This window comes from Eptesicus fuscus, chromosome 13, assembly GCF_027574615.1.
Source record: "Eptesicus fuscus isolate TK198812 chromosome 13, DD_ASM_mEF_20220401, whole genome shotgun sequence".
NCBI classification, from domain to species: domain Eukaryota; kingdom Metazoa; phylum Chordata; class Mammalia; order Chiroptera; family Vespertilionidae; genus Eptesicus; species Eptesicus fuscus.
This window is the reverse complement of record NC_072485.1, coordinates 55,893,796-55,915,596: the sequence shown is the minus strand read 5'-3', so window position 1 is coordinate 55,915,596 and position 21,801 is coordinate 55,893,796. Positions and strand designations below refer to the sequence as shown.

Here is a 21,801-nt window from a genome sequence, read left to right as displayed (position 1 = left end):
AGTGTGGCTAGTTGGTTAGACACCCTCCTGTCCTATACATCAAAGGGCTGCCTGTTTGATTCCAGGTCAGGGCACATGCCCCATAGGGGGCATGCAGGAGGCAGCCGCTTGATGTTTCACTCTCACATCAATGTTCCTCTCTCCTTCTCCCTTCCTCTCTCTGAAAAATCAATAAAAATATTTTTTTTTTGGGGGGGGGAGCGGGGGGTGAAGGAAAAGAAGGAAACCAAGTATAATCTTCACAGAAGGATGATTACCCACAGAAGTTGCTAAGTCCTATCAAAGCAGATCCGCTTTCCCTGTTTGGCACTTTTAAAGAGTTACAAACACAATTCAGACTAGACTTAAAATAGGAAAGACTTTCCAGCTTAGCGTATAAGCCGTGCATGGGGCTTCATTGTCACGGGTTATCTGAAAGTCAAGGCTTCCGCCTGCCCGCTCAGTGGGGATGTCCCCGGCCAGACTCGGCTCAGAAAAGCCTCAACATATTTCCAAACTGGAACTGGAATTTATTCTGGGAAGGGCGGGTTCCCAACTGGAGTTCTGCTCACCACCAAGGCGGCCCATTATCACAGACATGAGCACCGTAGCGCCCTCCTCAGGAACAGCCAGAACCACGCAGTCCTGGCTGCGAGCAAGGGCACCCTCAGAGCCAAGGCAGCAGGAAGGCCTGTGGCGGCTGAGCCCCGTGCCCACCCGCACCCGCGTGCGCCCACCCGCCCGCCCGGTGCACGGAGCAGACGGATGCGGCACTTCAGACCCCAGAGCGCACGTCCCCGTTTGCAGTCAGAGTGACACGACTTACCGAGCGGCAGCCACTTTCTCCCGAAACAACTCCCTGTGAAAAACTCTCCTACCGGAGAAGCTGTCCTTCCAATTGTCACAAGTGTTTTTGGTTAAACTGCTCATGTTTCTAATTAGCTTTTGTCATCCGTAACTGCTCCGGTGCCCAGAAGCCGGCAGGATTAACGGTTGCTTCTTCTGCTCTTTCTTTCCTTCTTTTCTCTCTCTCTCTCTCTCTCTCTCTCTAATACCTATCTTCCGCTGCCTTCTAGCAACAGAGTAAACTGTGTACAGAGCGGCTTTTTATGATTTAAAAGTCAACGGCCGCCCAAGCGGGGTGAAGGCAGCCCCTGTGTGGGACACGCGCGGTGCGGGGGGGTGGGGTGTGTGTGTGTGTGGGGGGAGAGCTCCAGGCAGGGGAACGGCTTCCCTCGCTCTCAGCTGCTCAGGGAAGCCACAGCCCAGGGTGATCCAAAGCAGACCTCCCAATGTTTTAAAACACATACATCTTCCTGACTTACTGGGGATTTGGGTTGGGATGGGGAGTGGGGGTGGGGTGCTGCACAATCCTCCCTAAGAAAACTCACGGGGCGGTGCTGGATCTTTTCCTGGGGAGGCCGGAGACTGGCTCGGAGACAGGCTCATGGCACCCACCCACACTGCCTGCCTTCCGAGCTCTCACAGCCTGGCGCTGCTTCCAGAGGGCCTCGGGGTGTCGGGGCATAGTGTTAGGCGCACGTGCGGTGAAGAGGGGATAACTGCCCAACTTTAGGGTCGAGGAAACTGAGGCTCAGGGAGGGCTAATGACAGACCCTAACTCATGCAGCTGGAAGCGAACATCTCTGGGATGGGAGCCCAGGGCTCCTGCGGGACCATATCACGGCGACCTCCTTTGAGGAAGAAAACATGTAAACAACAGCCACGTGAAGGACGAGAGTGCTTTCCAGGCATCGCCTTTTCTATGGCGTAGGTGTGTTTATGACATCCGAGGTGAGGCCTGAGCCAGCCCACACACTGGAAAGGAGGCAGCCTGTCCCCCAAGAGGCCAGCTCTCTGGAGGAAATCCTAATGCCCTTCCAATGCCCAATTCTATTTCTCTCAGGACAGCTGTCTTCCCTTTACCAGGGGGGGCTCAGACCTGGGGCAGAGCATTCATTCATTCATTCAATATATTCATTCATATCAACAGTCACTCATTCAATGAGCACCTTAGTATGTGCAGACATGGTTCTAGGCACTCGGGATACATCGATGACAAACAAAGATCCCTGCCCTCCTGGAGCGGACATCCTAGCGGGAGGGACAAACGACAGTCAACGCCATTCATGAATCCATTGTATCCTCTGTTAGGAAGTAAGTGCTGGGGAGAAGGGGACTTTGGGAGCGGGTTGCAACAGTCTTACAGGAACGACGACGTCGCATCTAGAGGCACACCGCTCTTCCCCAAAGAAGTTTTAGGCATATTCCCCACTGACCATACACACATGAATCACTGGGCTGTCTCTGCTCCCACGCATTCCTCGGAACTCAGAAAGCTTGTTGGAAATGGTTTTGATGAGAAATGCCCCTACCTAGCATCTCTGTGTATTTTTTAAAAAGTTTTTTATTGATTTTTAGAGAGGGAGAGAGCGAGATGGAGAGAGAAACATTGATGAGAGAGAAACATTCATAGGCTGCCTCCTACACTCCATCTAGTGAGGATCAAGCCTGAAACCTGGGCATGTGCCCTGACTGGGAATCAGACCGATGACCTTTCAGTGCATGAGGCAATGCTGAACCAAATGAGCCACACCAGCCGGACAACAGACCCATCTGGAAATTAACCAACAACTATCTAGCTAAGGACTGACCCAGAGTTAAACAGATGTGAAATGTGCAGACTAACTGAAGATGCTTGTCTCCCTCAGGAAAGGTGCTCAGTGGAGGGAAAGGGCTCACACAATGCAGGCAGGACAGGCACTCACAGAGTCACTTCTCAGGCCCTGCTGAGACAGCTCCCAGAACCTCCTACTTGTCTCTCAAACCCCAGCTCGGTGCCTTCTCCTCTGCCACACTGTCTGAGACCCTCCAGCTGAAGGAACTGTCTGGCTTGCATCACATGGAATTGCTCCCTACTCTGTGTTTTCCTAGGAGACTGTCCATACCTCCCCATAAAAGGATTCTGGCGGGCCACCTACTTACACCAGGCACTGGAAATACAGAGTTGCATAAAATACAGCTGCTGCCCTCTACGAACTCACTGTCCAAAGGGGCAACAGACCTCAAAACAGAACACAGCAATCACATAAAGGGCTGTGAGGGCTGTGCAAGACCCAAGGACCGGGATCGACCAATTCTTCCTGGAGGGTTTGGGAAACCCTCACAGAGGAGGTGACTTGAGTTTGTCATGCTATGGGCTCGTTTTGTATTCTACCTATCTGGTCTGTGAGTTCCTCCAGGACAGACACCCCCACCCTTTCCCGATTCATCTTTGTGTCCCAACACCTGCCAGAGCCCCGGAAATGGTGACATAGTTAACCCTAGAACAACAGCTGAAAATCATGTATAACTTTGACTCCCCCAAAACTTAGCTACTAACAACCTACTCCTGAGTGGAAGTCTTAACCAACAACATAAATAGTCCATCAACACATATTTTGTATGTTTTATGTAATATATACATTGTTCTTACAATAAAATAAGCTAGAGAAAAGAAAATGTTATTAAGGAAATCACAAGGAAGAGAAAATACGTTTATAGTATTTCTTGGGGGAAATCTATGTATCAGTGGGCCTACACAGTTCAAATCCGGATTGTTCCAGGGTCAACTATACATGGTTTCTGAATTATTGGTTGGTAGTTTTGACATTTGCAAGTTACAGTTAAGGCAATGGGAGGCACAAGATTTGTGATCAGTCATCAGGGTTTTATTAAAACTTCTCAGTCTAAACTCAGAAAAACAAACAAACCCACACCCCAGGATCAGGGCTCAGAGCTTCAGAACTTCTACGTGGCCTTTAGCCTGGGCTCCCCTGGTTGTGAGATCCTGGGGGCATTTGAAGGACACTCATTACCGCTCTAAAGGGAAGCGCCCGGAGATGCCTGTGCACTTGCTTTCCAGAAGTTCCCTAAGCAGGACGACAGGCAGCTGAGGATCAGATCAATACTCAGAGCTTATGTCATCGCCAAAATCCCCTTAATCGTGAAGGGGGCTCGGGGTCCCGCGTGGTCTGCCCAGGTTCACTTGACACGGCTCTGTCACTCACCTCAGATGCTGGTGAAGTAGCTGGTGGGGCCTGCTCCTCTATCTTTGGAAAGCAGCCATTTTTAATACCAGGTCCTGAGATTCTGAGCACGAGTTTTCTTACCAAGCCTCAGAGTTTGTCATCAACAAAGGGTGTGACCCTAAATATGCCGTTTTGCCCTTCTGCACCCCAGTCGCCCTACTTGTAAGAAAGAGGACGAGTTGTTTCCCTAGAGTCCTTTCAGCTCTATTTCTATCCCATCTCAGCAGGTCTCCACGTGGCCCTGTACAGCTGGGCCACAGCCAGGCCTGCCCCTCTGGCCCATGAACGCAGCCCACTTACCAAGTTATACCGACACCCTGAGCTGTGACACACAGGGCTTCTCTACCTCCAAACAGTCCCCTCCACAGTCCTCTCAGGATGTTTACTGATCAATGGAGAAAACTGGTCCAGGTATAGTCAACCTTAGAGGAGTTGCTAGTGAGTTCAGAAATGCTACTATTTATGAAGCAAGCATGGAAAAGAGAGAGTAGGGTGAGTCCTTTAAAATTAAGAGCACTTCTCTCCCTGATAACGGAAAGCTCATTTCTTTTCTCATGTCTGGGAACTTTCATTAGAGCAAAGGCATGGAAGAGGGAGAAAAGAGAAAAGCCTAAAAGAACATCAGTAGTTGCCCAACACTGCCATGTGGGCCTCTGAGGGAGGTGACCTTGTTTTACAGGGCACATGGGTGAGCACTTTTATATTTTAAAAGTTACATATTTACTTTATTGCATATTAGGAAAGATAAATAGCTATCTATCTATAAAGTTGCCATTTCATGAATGTTAAATATAGATTAAATTTGAGTTGATTTAAGGAAAATAGGAAACAAAAATACAAGTGGTTCACATATTTGGCAAAAATCACACAGAAGGATTGTGAAAGACTAAAGTTGGGGAAGCACTTTTCCATTAAACAAGAAATATTTATGTTATATTAAATCTTTTTGATGTAATCAACCGAATAGAAATCAAATCAGAAGGCGCGAATAAAGAAGAGATTCAAAACTATTCTAAGATGGCTACTTTTAGAACTTTATACATATTTAAGCATGACATTTTAAAAAATATATATTTTATTGATTTTTTACAGAGAGGAAGAGAGAGGGATAGAGAGTTAGAAACATCAATGAGAGAGAAACATCGATCAGCTGCCTCTTGCACACCCCTTACTGGGGATGTGCCCGCAACCAAGGTACATGCCCTTGACCGGAATCGAACCTGGGACCCTTGAGTCCGCAGGCTGACGCTCTATCCACTGAGCCAAACCGGTTTCGGCTAAGCATGACATTTTGCTGAGAATGGCCAGGTAGGGCAACATGACTGGGCTTTGTTTAGCCAAAGAAAAATTTAAAAATAATGCCTTTCACAAGTTTTTGATTACTAAACATAGTAAGAATGACTTTACATAACACCCAATAAGTCTCAAAATACCATATGTCAAACTGAAAAATAACAAGACATCCTCTTAGGATGTACAATGAACTCTGATATGTGCTGATCACAGGGTCCCGGGCAGACTTGATGTCCCACTAACGGACCAGACGGTGCCCTGCAGACTGCATATCTCGGCTTGAAAAGACCAGCTTACAAGGTCCACCCACCACCAACTGACAAAGCAAGCAAGAAGAAAAAGTCTCATTTGAAATATTGCAGCAAGAAGAAAAAGTCTCATTTGAAATATTGCAGACAGGATGCCTTTGAAGAAAGGCTTTTATTTTGTTATTTTTTAAAAAGGATTTAGGGAGAGCATGAATCCTACTTTGGGGAGGGGAACAGCTTGGTTTTTCTGGCAACTAGCCTTCACCCCTGACAGTAACCGAAATACTTGGTAAATGAAAATACTGTCCATCACGGATAAACAAGTGTGTCTTCCTCTCTCCCTCCACGAGGGCCAACACTAGCCCCGGGTCCCTCTGTCCCCAGCATCTTAGTTCAGATCTGAGTTAGGGAGACGTTGGTGGTCTGGTCCCAATGCCAGCAGGTACTCAGGGAGGGTACTCCAGGCCTGTAGATCTCAGCTCCCATCACCCTACTGTGATTGTTAACCTGACTCGGGGAAGTTTCCCTGCCTAAGTCTTCCCTGTAATCTCCAGGAAAAGACCTGATAATTGGGCCTGGGAAAATGTTTGCAATTTCCTATAATTTGTTAAGGTGTCAATCTTGAGCATTTGAATGTGTTAGGGTAATTGAAACCAGTTGTGTGTGTGTGTGTGTGTGTGTGTGTGTGTGTGTGTGTGTGTGCTTTTTTAAGTACATAGACTCCAGGCGCACAGGCTGGAGACTGTTTTCAGAGCTGCTTAAGTCAATTTCTGTCCAAACCTGTGAGCCACCAGACCACAGAGCCTCCCTCGATCCACTCAGTGGTGCTGCAGGATGCCCTGAGCCTGGCCAGAGAAGCTTTCTCAGAACTGTTGTGACCAATGTCTACTATTAAGGGCACAGGCTTCAACACAGCCTTCTCTCTAATTCCTTCTTGGAGAGAACCCTTGGAGGTAAGAAGAGAGAGAAGGAAGGCGTGAGAGTCACAAGGACAGTGAGAGGGCATGGAGTGAGAAGAAGTTGGGCTCTGGGTCCATATGATCTGAATCTTCTTGTGTCTACAATTCCACAAGCTCCTGGAACAACCAAGTTAGAATGAAGATAGTGATTTACACAAACAAAAAAGTTGTTGTTAATTCAACCCCTGTCAAAATCCAAATGATTGTGTGTGTGTTTTTTTTGCAGAAATAGAAAAATCCATCCTAAAATTCATACAGAATTTCAAGTGACTCCAAATAACCAAAACAATCTTGAAAAAGAACAAAATTAGAGATCGCATAAGTCCAGTTTTCAAACGTACTACAAAACTACAATAATCAAGTTTGTGTGATACTGGCATAAAGAGAGACATATAGACCAATGGAGTAGACTAGTGAGCCCAGAAATAAACCTTTGCATATATGATCAAATGATTTTCAAGACTATTCAATGGGGTAAGGAGAGTATATTCAAGAAGTGATGCTGGGAAAACTGGATATTCACAGGCAAAAAAAAAATAAAAAAATGAAGTTGGATTAATACCTTATACCATATAAAAAATAACTCAAGCCAAAACCGGTTTGGCTCAGTGGATAGAGCGTCAGCCTGTGGACTGAAGGGTCCCAGGTTCGATTCCGGTCAGGGGCATGTGCCTTGGTTGCAGGCACATCCCCAGTAGGGGGTGTGAAGGAGGCAGCTGATCGATGTTTCTCTCTCATCGATGTTTCTAACTCTCTATCCCTCTCCCTTCCTCTCTGTAAAAAATCAATAAAATATATTAAAAAAACACACTCAAAATGGATCACAGACTTAAATGTAAGAGCTAAAAGTATAACACTTAGAAGAAAACAGAGGACAAAAGCTTCATGACACTGGACTTGGCAATGGTTTCTTGGACATGACTCCAAAAGTAGAGGCAACAAAAGAAAAATAGATAAGTTAAACTTCCAAAAATTAAAAACATTTGTGCATCAAAAGACACTATCAACAGAGTGAAAAGGCAACCTATGAAATGGGAGAAAATACTTGCAAACCACATATATTATAAGGAATTGAAATCCAGAATACAAAAAGAGCCCCTGTAACTCAACAACACAACAAACTGATTAAAAATAGGCAAAGAACTTGAATAGACTTTTCTCCAAAGACGATATCCAAATAGCCAATACGCACATGGAAAGATATTCACATCGTCAATGATCAGGGAACGCAAACCAAAACCACAATGAGATACCACTTCATACCTATTAGGATGGCTATTAAAAAAACAAAAACAGAAAATAAGTGTTATTGTGGGAATGTAAGATGGCACAGCCATTGTGGAAAACACAATGGCAGCTCCTGAAAAAAAATTAAACATAGAATATGATCCAGTAATTTCAATCCTGGGTAAATACCCTAAACAAAGTTAAAGCAGGGACTTGAAAAGATATCTGTACACCTATGTTCACAGCAGCATTACACACAATAGCCAAAAAGGTAAAAGCAACCCAAGTATCCATCAATGGATAAACAATATTGTTTGGATAAATGAATGGACAAACTAAATGTGGTATGTACATACAACGGAATGTTAATTCAGCCTTCAAAAGGAGGGAAATTCTGACATGTGCTATATCATAGATGAACTTCAAAGACATGCAAACTGAAATGGACCAATCATGAAAGGACAAATACTACTTAATTCCACTCAGAAGAGGTACCTAAAGTAGTCAAATTCATAGAGACAGAAAGTAGAATGGTGGTTGCCAGGGACTGAGGGAGGACAGAATGGGGAGTTATTGTTCAATGGGTACAGAGTTTCAGCAGGGGAAGACCAAAAAGTTTGGGAGATAGATGGTGTAATGTTGTACTACAGTGTGAGTGTACTTAATGTTTCTAATGATTGTTAGAGAGAGAAACATTGATGTGAGAGAGAAACATCAATTGGTTGCCTCTCATACGTGCCCCAACCGGAATCAAATCCGCACACAACCTTTTGGTGTATGAGACGATGCTCCAATCAACTGAACCACCTGGCCAGGGCCAGAACATGTTTTTAAATGGCTAACATAGACAATATTATATGAGACTAGAGGCCCTGTGCATGAAATTTGTGCACTGGGGGGGGGTGTCCCTCAGCCTAGCCTGCACTCTCTCCAATCTGGGACCCCTTGGGGGATGTCCGACTAAACTGGCAGTTGAACATCCCTCTCACAATCCAGGACTGCTGGCTCCTAACCGCTTGCCTGCCTGCCTGCCTGCCTGATCGCCCCCAACTGCCCTCCCCTGCCAGCCTGTTCACCCCCAACTGCCCTCCCCTGCCGGCCCGTTCACCCCAAACTGCCCTCCCCTGCTGGCCATCTTGTGGCAGCCATCTTGTGACAATGTGGGGGTGGCCATCTTGTGATGACATGAGGGTATTGCACGAGGGCACGAGGGCCACCTAGGCTTTTATTAGTATAGATATATTTTATTACAATAAAAAAGTAAGTGTTGTGTTTGGCTGCAAGTAACAGAATTCTGACCACCATGGCCTACACAGGTGAAGGGTTCACTACTTTTCCAGTACTTAGCTTGGGCCTTGCATACACAAAGGGCTCAATAAATGCTGGTTAATTCGTTTTAAAGTTTCTCTGTTAGTTTGATGGTTAATGAATCATGTGAAATTGTAAAGTTTTGAATATTACCTTATCAGTGCTATTTCATTCTAGCTTGAGAAACAATTGCTTTAACGGACTAGTTGTCCTCTAACAAACCCTGGCAGGCACATAAATTACACCACTTGACTTTTTCCTCCTTAACTTGGCCGTCACTAACTCTTTGGTCAAGCTCTTTCCTCGGTCTGGGATGCCTCAGTGCCCCCCTCATCGCCTCACACCCATACCCAACCTTAGCCCCCAGTCCCCCTTCCCTGCCATTTCCTCTGGGAAACCAGAAGCCACCCCTTTTCATCTAAAGAGCCACAAGGCCCTGTGGGGCTTCTCTGGGGTCCCTGACCCTTGCTGGCCTGCACAGTGGTTAGCAGTTGCACTCAGCTTACTTACAAGAATGGCTAATGCACTAATAGGTGCCCAGAAATGGTTGTTGAAAAAAAAAATCAAACAACTAAAATCTATTACTCACACTGGACCCCTCCATATGGTTCAAAATTAAAATCAGGTGTGCCTGGCTTTCCCCTCTTCGCTAACTGTGCCAGCTGTTCTCTTTAAAGCTAAATGAACTCAGAAGACTAGAAACCTTGGTAATGTTTGTGATGCTTTCAATGATCTTTTTTTTTTTCTATGTACAGTGGAAATCTTGCTACACCAGTCACTGCAAATTCCATGTACGAATACTCCAGTGTCTGTGCAGGTGTGACCCAAATCAATGTGCAGGTTGTAGAAGTGTGTTATCATAACAATGAAGCTGCCTCTTTCTGCATGACCATGAAGTTCCCTGCTCTCCTGGCGACTTTCTCACCCAGGAGGCAGGCTGAAAGAGGCCCTCAACAGCTGGGGCAATGGCGGTGATATTTCTTTTTAATACATGACAAGGTAATTCTTTTACTTCAGCAGCTTATTTTGGAGAAAACAAAGTGAACGAGGGGTAATGAGGTCACTTGCTTCTCTGTTGGTAACTAAAGAGCCGTAAAAGAAAATAAGGAAGTATCATTTTCCTACACAATTTCCACTACCTTTCTTCCAGTTTCACAAGGCACATTTTCAAACCCCACTTACTGGCATAAAGAACCGGTAAAGCCAAGCAAAGGCTAGACTTGCTGGAAGCATTTGTATACAACTGGGCTTACGTTTCACCTTGTAATAGCAGCTTAAAAAGAGAATACATTCTTAAAATCTCACCCTCCCTCCCACACACCCTGTACCTCAAAAGGTGCCCTACACATATTTTTGAAATCTTCCCACTCAGCTGGATAAGGAGACATTGTTCGACTGCTGACATTTCAAGGAAGATAACTTAAAAAAAGTGTTCCTGTTCTTTATCTTTCATTTCTTGAAGCCAGATCACCCATGAAACACCTCCTTCCTCTCTTTTGAACTTATTTGTTCAAAATCCCAAGCAACATGTTTCAGGAGAAAGCTTTTGTTCTAATTGGCCGAGCCATTTCTCTATCTTGTACCATATATGGCTATGAAAAAGTACAAAACTGGCTGCAGAAAACCTTCTCCCTTTTTTTAAAGGGTGTATGAAATTTCAGAGATTATAAACACTTTTCAGGGGGCCGGGCTTATTCTTGCAGGAGGTCACTGTCCACGCTAACAGCTCTTTGGCAGGGTGCAGTGGTTGTACACTATTGCCAATCCATCCCTCTAAGACACAGTGAGCTAAGGAATTCCGCAGGCCCCTCCTCTCAGATCCCAGCCCAACCTTCCTGCTTTCACCTGGGGCAGTGGTTGGCAAACTCATTAGTCAACAGAGCCAAATATCAACAGTACAATGATTGAAATTTCTTTTGAGAGCCAAATTTTTTAAACTTAAACTTCTTCTAATGCCACTTCTTCAAAATAGACTTGCCCAGGCCGTGGTATTTTGTGGAAGAGCCACACTCAAGGAGCCAAAGAGCCGCATGTGGCTCGTGAGCCGCATTTTGCCGACCACGGTCCTGGGGCAAAGAACTGCCACTCCGAGATAGGAGCCTCCAAACCAATGTTAAACCAAAATGCTTTCCACTGAACGATACAAGTAATAGAGAGAAGGGATTCTAGGGTCACACACATTTGGAAAACAGAGGGCTAAATAGAGGCATACCTTGTTTTATTGTGCTTTGCTAGATTGTGCTTCACAGATTTTGCTATTTTTTTTTTCCAAATTGAAGGTAATACCCTCTCCACCCCATCAAAAGAATTATGATGGCCTTATTGCAGTACTCTTTTGCAGTGGTCTGGAAGGGAACCAACAGTATCTCCACGATAGGTCTGTAGTAGTCAAACAGTGTCCTTGCCTGCAGGACTTCTCAGAGTCTTTACTGTGCTTGCTTACACTGGAAATATGCAAGATGACAATGGGATGGTGTGATTCCTTACATGTATTTTTGCTGCCATAGAACTGATTTTATGGAAGAGCTTAAGGAAATAGCCTATTATGGGATGCAATTTGGTAAACACGGTCCTAGTGGAGAAAATGGGCACAAAACTCAAATCAGAGAAGACAGCTGTTCAACAGGCTACAGCCACTAACCAGGAGAGCTACACAAGGGAGAAGGAAGAGGATCATCCCCCGTTGCCCCTCGAGAAGTTACAATCTAATAGACTGTGGAAGGATTTCATGATATGCACTCTGGGCATTCAGCATCCTTAATGTGTACCTGTTCCCTTTCATTTCAAAAGGATTAGTGGGAGGCTCTTCACTAAAGCCCATGACTGCATGAAAACAGGAAGCAGGCATTCTGGCTGCACCGTGATATGCCCCAAGAAGAGATTTCTATCAACAGTTAGGCTCACTGTGACTCAGCCCTGGGGCATGGCAGCCACAAGCACTGATGTGTTCTTGGCCTGCATTAATAGAAGAATCACATTCGGAACAAGGGAGGTGAGATCTTACGCAGCTGTGCACAGCTCAGATGCAAGCCAGAATGGTGAAATCTTCAGACTTTCGGACCTGGGAAGGCTTCTTGGAGATCTGCTATGAACTCACCCATTTCCCAACACAGGGACAGAGCCTAAGGCAGATAATGCCTTCTCTGGGGCCTTACAGTTGGTAAATGGCACAGCTGTTGTTGAACTGGAGCTGGTTAAATAAAGTAGCTTTGCTGGTTCTACTCCCCAACCCACCAATTCAGAGCGTCTGGGAGGGACCCAAGTGGCTGGAATGCTAGCTGTCGTCCCTGTTGAAGTGCAAAACCCAGGTATTTAAGAATTCCAGTCTTCCTACAACACTGAGAAATGGTAGCTTGCCCAGGACCAGAACTAGAATCTGAGGATGACCCTAATCACTCTCAATAAGGAGCAGCCTAAATGACTGAGACATTCGGTGTGGAGAAGAGGACTTAGGATAAGGCAAGTGTTCCAGGAACTCGTATCACCAAGGTGGCTTTCCTTTCTCTTTGATTTTTCTGCCCCCTGACCCTGAACAGAAATTTAAAAAAATGGGCCCATGGCTCATGTCGGCTCTGAACAAGAGTGTGTGGACAGTTGAGAGGCCAAGGACCCATGACAGCACTGGGGGTGAGGGTCCCGGGTTCCACGGAGAGACGTAGGGACAGCCAAGGAGGGGCCAGAGCTGGGGAAGGCAGTGTTTATAGCAACTGTGGAAAAGGGGAGCGCAGCCAATCTGTTTTTATATGTTCTCTGCTTTAATTCTACCAGAGCAGCTCTCTTTACATGTAAGATTTTATTTGACATAAGATTTTCATAGGAAAAAAACCTATAACAATATTAATAATTATATGTTAATAAGAATAATAGCCAACATATATGGAGCCTGTGCTTTGTGCCAGACACTGTACTAGAAAGCATTTTTAAAAATGTTTTTATTGATTTTTAGAGAGAGAAAGGGAGAAGGGAGGGAGGGAGGGAAGGAAAGAAGAAGGGAGGGAGAGAGACAGAGAGAAAGAGAGAGAGAGAGAGAGAAAACATAGATGGGTTGTCTCCCACACGCACCCTGACCAGGGATGGAACGTGCAACCTAGGCATGTGCCCTGACTGGGAATCAAACTGATGACCTTTAGGCGCACAGGACAGCACTCAACCAACTGAGCCACACCAGCTAGGGCTAGAAAGCATTTTTATTGTATTGAATTTTCATCTGCAAGATAAATCCAGTGAAGGAGGTAATGATGGTTCCATTTTACCAAGGAGGAAACTGAGTCATGGGGCTTTAGCAGGTTACCCACGTTCAAACAGATTAGGGCCAGCCAACTTTAATTCATGTCCACATTCTAGCGGCTCTCCTAGTCTGCCCTGCCTTCAGAGGAGACAATGAACTGGACTCTCAATGCACGTGCTCCTCTCTTGGTACAAGATACAGCATTTTCATCAAGTCTTCTGTCAATGGTTTTCAGAGACTCAACAGCCAAGTTCTCCAACCTTTAACTCCTTCCCTGAGGAAAAAGGGAATTTTTCCCTCCAGGAGGTTCTTTTTAAAAATGGGGCTGTCAAACACTAAGCAATCATTTAAGTAAGGTTTTTGTTCTTCAAAATGTAGGATGCTGGCAAAATGTAATCTTTCTGCTATTATTTTTTCTGCCAATCAAAATCAGAAGCCAACCAAAGACCTAACTTACTAGATTTCTCCGGGGGAATCAATGCGGAAACTGAGAGCTGAATTGGACTATTATTCACTATCAGTGATTGTATTATGCCAAGTGTGCAGAAACAGAAAGAAAAAGAACAGTCATTTATCTGGATTCTGCCAAGAGTGCAGACACTCAGTATCAGATAGATCAAATGATTTCAGGGCTTCGTGGATGTCACTGATCCACACAGCGCTCTCCCAGACTTCTGAGCCTTTTCACCTGACAGTTGTCTTCTTAATGAAAAAACAGAATTTCTCTTCTGAGGAAACAAAATACAGCGAGGTAGAAAGTGCCCCTGGAGACTGCTCACAGGCTTGATTCACCCAAATCGGGAAGCAATTTCCTCCAGGTGTCTGCTTTGTTTTATGCAACAGGCCTGGCTGTGACAAGCTGGGGGTAGACTGCGTTTTCTTAAATGGCGCACTCATCTTAGTAACTCTTCTGTGAGGCTAAGAGATCTTTTAAAAACAAGACAATCGTGATGAGGTGGGACGCATGCCAAGGTCATTGCCGTATTTTGCACGGTGCCCCTCGCACCACCTGGAGAAGTATGCAACAGCAGCACTTTGTGGATGGGTTCAAGTCCAACAGAATAGCTTGGTACCCTGGAGTGGGTTACTTGGGCTAGCTGAGCTCCCGTTTATTCATAAGTGAAAATAAAACTAACACCAGTGACTATCATTTACTGAGAGCTGACCATGTGGCAGGTACTACTGTACTGTGCTAAGTGCTTTACATTATTTCATTTAACGAATTCATTTAATTAGTGATTTCATTCATTCAAACATAAGCAAGTGATGAAATGGATTTACTGCAGCTCAGACACGTTAGCAGCTTGCCCAACGCCATGACTAGCGATTGGTAGAGCGAGGCTTTGAACATAAATGCCTGTGCTTTTCATCCATGGACTGTACTACGGGGCGATGGTGACCAGAGCATTCTGCCTTTCCCACGAGGAGCAGAGGGGCAGTGATGGGAGAGCACCCTGCAGAAAGCCTGCACACAGATCTTCAATCCCCTACAAACACTGAGCTTTCTCAGAGTGAGGTACAGCTGTGGCAAATGTTGGTGGAATTGTCTTCCATAAACAGAGCGGGACCAGGGGACCTCCTAAAAGCCCTCTCTGACCCAATTCTATAGAGCAAGAGACAAGTGCCCTTCCCGAGGCCCTGTGCAGTCTAAACTCCCCAAATTTTGCAAGGAGCTCCCCACAGCACTGCCCAGGCAAAATGCAATCACTGGCAAGCTCCCTGTTCCTCTCCCTACCAGGGCCCCGTGTGCCTCGTCCACCTCACCAGGCTTGCTGGAGGCAGCCCAGTTCACACACAGCTCCGCTGTCTGCCGTGATGACTCAGACACTCCTGGCAACATCTGCTCTGTTTCCGTAAGACTCAAAGGGCTCTTCACATGAGTGCGGGTGAAAGGGATTCAAGGGGCTTCTCACCCGTGCGCAGGGCTCTGAGACGTAATGTGGAAACCAGGCTCGCTTGAGAACCAGCTTGGAGGATTTAATGCACACTTACTCATGCCAAAGCTCATTACACGCTGTACCAGGGGATCTCTGTCATCTTGAATAAAAAATTCTGGAGGTACAGTAACCAGAGGTATGATTGGGGCTCGAAGTGATATGGAGATGTTTCTCCTAGAAATCTTAAAAGAACCACAACATGCGGTGTTTGTTCCTCCATCAATCCCATCCCATCCCATCCCTCCAACATTTTGGACATGTCTGTTCCAGGAACTTTCCCAGGTGCTGGAGATAGAGCAATGAATGCATGGTCTACGCCTTTAAGGGGTTCTAAGTCTTGGGGTTGAGAGAGATCATGAAGCAGAAGTAACAGCAAATTGTGAAACTGTTGTTCATGGAGCTGTGGATCACAAAGTGGTGACTTAACCGTGGGAGTCAAGAAAGCCATTTGAGCCAGGGTTTCCCACCTCTGCATAGAACATTTAGAACGTAATTCTTCACAAAGCATGAAAAGGAAATGAAGTGTCTAGAGACCGAAACCTAGTGATTCCAATCAAACTCTGCAGGACAAAATTCCCAGATTCTCCACTTGATCAGTGTAAAATCTGGTCAGCCAAATGCATTCATGGTACTAATCATAATCAGTAACTTCAGGGGCATATCCACGGCACCGAGACATAATGAAAATTGGGACACACACAGTCAGAATGTTATTCCTCTTGCTCACCCAGCATACATATACTCGCTTCATTCAGTACACTTACTGAATTTATCTCCACACTGAAGGATCAATACTTACAGTCCTAGTCCAGGCTGGAGAAAACAGGCCTACAGACTCGATTCTTTCATTCTTTCCCAAAGCTAGCTGACAAGCCAAAAGCAATGTTGATGGTTTCAAATAATATCACTGACTATTGATCTAGTCTCTCCCTGCTATCAATCCAGACACCACAAGTTCAAGGCAATGGCTAAACTTCCTCTATCAAGAGACACATATCGCCGTGACAAAGATGGAAATGAGTGACAGAGACCCCAAAGCAATTTCATACTCTTAATTTGGGAATTAAAGGAGGAAATGAAGGCAGGGAAAGACAACTAATATGAGCTCCACACTGGCCAGGACTGAGCTTGGCATCTGGTTTCCATCCTTAATCTTCACAACTGCCTCCTGAGAAGAGCAGTATCAAGCCTATTTCACAGAACAGTGAACTCAGGCTCAGGGAGATTGAGTACTGACCTGTCAGCACACAGCTGGTGAGGGCCAAGGTGAGATTCAAGCTGAGTTCTGTGCAACATGGAGGCTAATAGTTCATTGCCTCAGCTTCATTCTCTTTTGTAAAAATTAATGGAACTGTGGGAACAAAGCTGCTATGGAGTGAGAGATGAGGGATGGGAAGGGGGTAGCAGAATATTTCTTGGAAGCCACTGTTTGTTAGGGCAACAAAAGCACCAGGATTTTTGTTAGGATGGGAGAGTTGTCTCTGGCTGAATTCCTTTACAAGCCACTTCAGCCTGGGCAAAGCTGAAGTCCTAGGGAACCTGAATATGGGGACAATTGTCTTGCAGAAGGAAAAGAACTGCTTGCTTAGATCAAACGGAGGAAAAAGAAGTGGGCAGGACAAGCAAGCTAGGGGACATGTGAGATGTAACATTTCCCTCTCTGTGGCACCACAATAAACTCTCAGAAAAGTTACTAAAAAAATAGGAACTGAGTGCTATGAAAGGCCATTCCTTGGAAACTAACAAGAAAGTAGGCTTCTGTGTTCAGGGTATTGTGGTGGAATGGAGAAACCCTTCACAGAGAGCAGCTGGGGAAACAGTTTCTGGGATCGCACAGAAATCCTGAGCGGGGTTACAGGCAGACATCAATCAGCTCTCCCAAGAGAAGGAAGGTCTTTGCAAGTATCGGGGCTGGTTGGTTAGGATGGCTGACCTCTCAGTTACCCAGGCATTGCCTCTGTCTGCATCAAGGGCAGCTCTGCATTGTTCCTTCCTGCCTTAGTCTGCTCTCCTTTACCTCACAGCACCCCCACCTCTCTCCCCTACTTCTCCCTGTGAGGGTCACAGCCCAGCTCATCCTCTTCTCATCTCCCCATCCTCATCCCTTACAGGTCTTAGCCCTCTGTGCCCACCGTAAGCCTGAAACAGACTCAGCTGACTGTAAATGAATATCTTCTCTAGGACAGAGGTCAGCAAACCAGGGCCCAAAGGCCAAATCTGGCCCACCATTAATTTTTGTAAATAAAGTTTTTTGGAACACAGCCATGCTCCATTCATTTACATATTGTTTATAGTTGCTTTCTCACTATAATGGTAGAACTGAGCAGTTGCAACAGAGGCCTTATCACCCGCAAAGCCCAAAATATTTACCATCTGGTTATTTAAGAGAATGTTTGCTAAGCCTGGCTCAAGAATACTAATTTCTTCAGGCCAGGGACCCTGTTTCATTCATTCTTTTATCTCCAGCTCCTGATAAGAATAAATGTTACTTAAGTGGGTGAATGCATGCATGAGGGTTAGAGTAGTGTCATTAGTCAGGAACCTAATATAGTGATTATTGCAAAAAGGATAATCAGAAATGCTTTAAATAACCAAGAAGAGAGAAGCTAGCTAACTGTGTTTTCTAGTTAAGCCAGTTAGCAGCAATAACAAAAGCCTTTTTATGTTTTAATGTTCATTGATTTGTTTTATTTTCCCTCAAAAGCATGTTATTCCATTTCCCTTCCTCAGTAAACTTGGATCTAATTGAAAATTCCATGTGATGCTTCAGGCTGCATTTCTGAACATTAGTATCCATTACTGAAAATCACAGATGTAGCTTTTAGATGTACGGTAATCCATCTTCCAGTTAAATGCGGAGTTATTGGTTTTTGGTACATATCCCCCAAATGTAAACTTATTTCTCCATCATTTTAATTATTAATAACAGCTCAATAACTTATTGAGCATATATTGTGTAAAACTCACTGTGCTAAGTACTTTACTTGGATTGCCTAATTTACTCCTCACAATATCCAAGAAGCAGATACTGCTACATCCCCAATTTATAGATGGGAAAATGGAGGCCTGGAAAGATTAAGTAGCTTGTCCAATGTCAAAGGTCAGGTACACATCTTCTGGCTCTAGTGTCTGAGCTTAAATAATCACTCTATAGCTCATTCAATCATTCATTCACTCTACCAACAAATGTTTATTTGAAGTCTCTGCATACCAAGTTCTGTGATGGCAATAGAGAGAGGAGAACAAGGCCCAGTCCCCACTCACAAGGAGCTCACCGGCTAATGAACGACAGACAAGATAACCATAAGGCATGGGGAGGACAACTGGGGATAAAGGTCAGGGTGCTGTGGGAACTCAGAGAAGGGGTTTCACACCCAGTCCCGGGGGTCAGGAAAAGCTTTCTAGAGGAAACAAAGTCTAACCTGGAACACAGAAGAGGAATTAGAAAATTGGTGGGAAGAATGAGGAACAAGGAGAGCAAGAATGCATTTCAAACAGAGAGCAGATATGTGAGATACAGTATGGGAGAGTATACGTGCCCTGCACAAAACTGCTCACCGCTCCACATGGCGGAAACTTCACATGAGGAGGCAGGCCAGCTCACAGGGGTTTTGTAGGCCAGAGTGGCAAGTCTCCACCCTCCAAATGGTCAAACAGAGAGGAAAATGTTAAAAGAGTGTTCCAAGGTCCATTCTAGAGCAGGGTAGGGAGCATCTGGCCCATGGGCCATACCATTTGGTCTGACCCTGCCAAGTAAACTGTAGGCGGGTCTCAAAATTCAATAAATCTAGGAGCTTTTTTCATAGAAACATAATTTTTAAGTTGATAAATTTGTATGGCCTGTGAATGATGTTATAAATATCCAAATGGCCCTCGGCAGAAAAAAGGTTCCCCACCCCTGCTCTAGAGGTTCTCCCGACTACAATTTTCCCCCTCTCAAGAAAAGTTGTTTTCTTCTTTATGAAAATAAGACAATTTCTTATTTGGGATTTCCCCCTGCCCCTACCCTACCAAAAACTAACCCTTGATGGACTCATTGAAACCATTAGACTTGCTGTGCCCCAAATTTAAAGCACTGAATTGGGACAGCAAGTTGTGTCCCATTTTTGAGTTAAATCAAATTATTCACTGGAGGGACTAGCTACCAAGCTTTGGAGAGGGAGGAATGTGAAAAAACAATATGATTTTAACAGCTGGTACCAGAGCTCCTCTTAGAAGCTTTGTTTGGGAAATACCTTGGATCTAGGCCACTCCAATTGTGGAAGATGAGGTGGTGGGGGTGGGGTCTGGAAGGAGACAAGAAGACAGAGATAAATTGCTCTGTATAAGAAAGGGGAGGGAGAGATGGACACTGAACAATGCAGTAGGTCCAATATTCCATTTTAATCTGTTTGTATTGCAGCATTGTAACCCCTCCATGGCCCTAAACCTCCAGGAAAAATCTACCATGCACCCAAAGCCTTATGTCACTCTTTTGAGGATTGAGTGAGTTGGGTGGGTTCCAGTGGGCAAGAGAGGGATATTGCACATGGAATGGTAAGATACATGATCTACAAGCTCAAGTATTTCAGCAAAATAGGAACTAGGAACTGATACTGACCAATAGCGTGCTTACTGCTCAAGATCATTCTTCAAATTAGGAGCAGACCTGGGACCAGCGCTGGGGCTGTGTGCCTCCCTCCCTCATGCCTCCAAGTCCTTCTCTCAGGGAAGGACAGGCACAGACTCAGCTGGCACTGGGCAGGGGCTCCCACAGGCGGCTCTGGCTAAACTTTAACATCTGACCAGCTTACCATTTGGAGAGATTCTGACTTGCCCTGCAAGAAAGGGAAGAGCTCTGGCAGGATGTGCGTGAGCTGTGAGAAAGCCAGCACAGACCCAGCCAATAAGAGAAGACTCACCTGGGGTGGTCAGCAGCAAAGCAATGAGCAGATAGACTTCTCCAAGAATTGCCAAGGACATGGATGGAAATAGCGGGCTGATGGGATATTCCTGACTGAAAGGAGCCCCCACACCCACGTTGATGGGCAGGGAACAGGAAGAGCAGAGAAAGGAGGCCCTTTTAGGTTCTTAATACATCTCCAAACACAAAAATACAAAGTGTACAAAGGTGATGCTTCCCTTTCATTGCAATAAAGATCAAATTAGGCATCCTCAATGTTTTTCAAAGGATTTCTGGCCTGGTTATGTTACAGAAACCAGGGCAGGGTGATTCAAACCTGCTGTCCATACAGAGGAAAGGAGAGAAAGGCCAGTGATTCTGCAGCTGCCCGGCCAGAGTCCTAGAGAAGCCGCTGTCACAGCAATGCTGGCGCACAGAAACAAGCCAACTTCCAGAGCAGGACTTAAACCAAATAAACCCAGAGGCTATCGATTTAGGAGGTGAGCCTTAAAATAGCAGCCAGGAATGCTTGGATTCCCTGGGACAACTCAGATGGCACGCCCCATCCCCGCCTTTAGTCAAACTGTGCACTGAAAATGTCTGTTTAGTCGAGTTTCTGAGTTGCCAATATGTTTTCAGGCCATGGAAGTCCATCTGGATGCAAACATACTGGGTGAGCAAATGCACAAAGGGATTCACTTGCAGGGGCAGGTAGGGTACCCAGAGAAGTCAGACAAAATTTGGGTCCCCAGGAAAATCATTCCAGAGTTAGGAAGAGGAGTACCCACAGTGTCATGCCCCCAAGGTGAGGATTTCCAGTGAAACTAATGGGATGGTCTTCAGGAAGATGGTATTTGAAATGGACTCTGAAGGATGCATTTTCTTTAAAAATATATATTTTTTATTGATTTCAGGGAGGAAGGGAGAGGGAGAGAGGATAGAAACATCAATGATGAGAGAATCATTGATTGGCTGCCTCCTGCACACCCCCTACTGGGGATAGAGCCAGCAACCAGGGCATGCACCCTCCTTACTAGGAATCAAAGGAACTGTGATCTCCTGGTTCAAAGGTCGATGCTCAACCACTGAGCCACGCCAGCTGGGCCTTTCTTTTAAGGAGTGTCTATTCTGTGACGGGTTATGGGACACAGCCATTAGCAGTGACCAGTCTCATGGGGGGATAAGGAGAGTCAGACATTCTGAAATATTACAGTTAAACACTGTTTTGTTTTTTTCCTGTTTCATTTAATTAACATTTTAGTAACCAGCAGCACAGACGGTAAAGTTCAAATGTGATTGATTAGATGGAATGTAAATATTTGCTCAAAGCTGCGGGTGTTTGAAAGCAGAGCAGCCTTTCTCAAGAGATACAGAAATGCATGAAAATCACTTTTTTGTTTTTTTTTTGCAGTCCCCCCACCCTCCTGCAAGTAAAGAGGGGGAAATGTTTTAGAGTCCAGCTCTCAATTTCATTTATACTCTTTTTTTTTAGATTACAAAACCAATTGACCTTAGCCCAACTTGCTCTTGAGAGCTCACTAATCAAAACACACACACACACAACAACACACACACACACACAGTTCACTAATCCTTATTTAATGAGATAAAATTAAGAATCAAGACCCAACAGACATTTGCTTAAAAATTAGAACGTAAGCACCAAAACA

General features: G+C 45.1%; 1 protein-coding gene across 2 annotated transcripts in view; it reads right to left on the bottom strand.

Annotated features, from left to right (window-relative positions):
* NAV2 (neuron navigator 2) overlaps positions 1–21,801 on the bottom strand; it is a 367,959-nt gene that overhangs the window by 156,294 nt on the left and 189,864 nt on the right. The gene's annotated exons all lie outside the window — the stretch shown is intronic.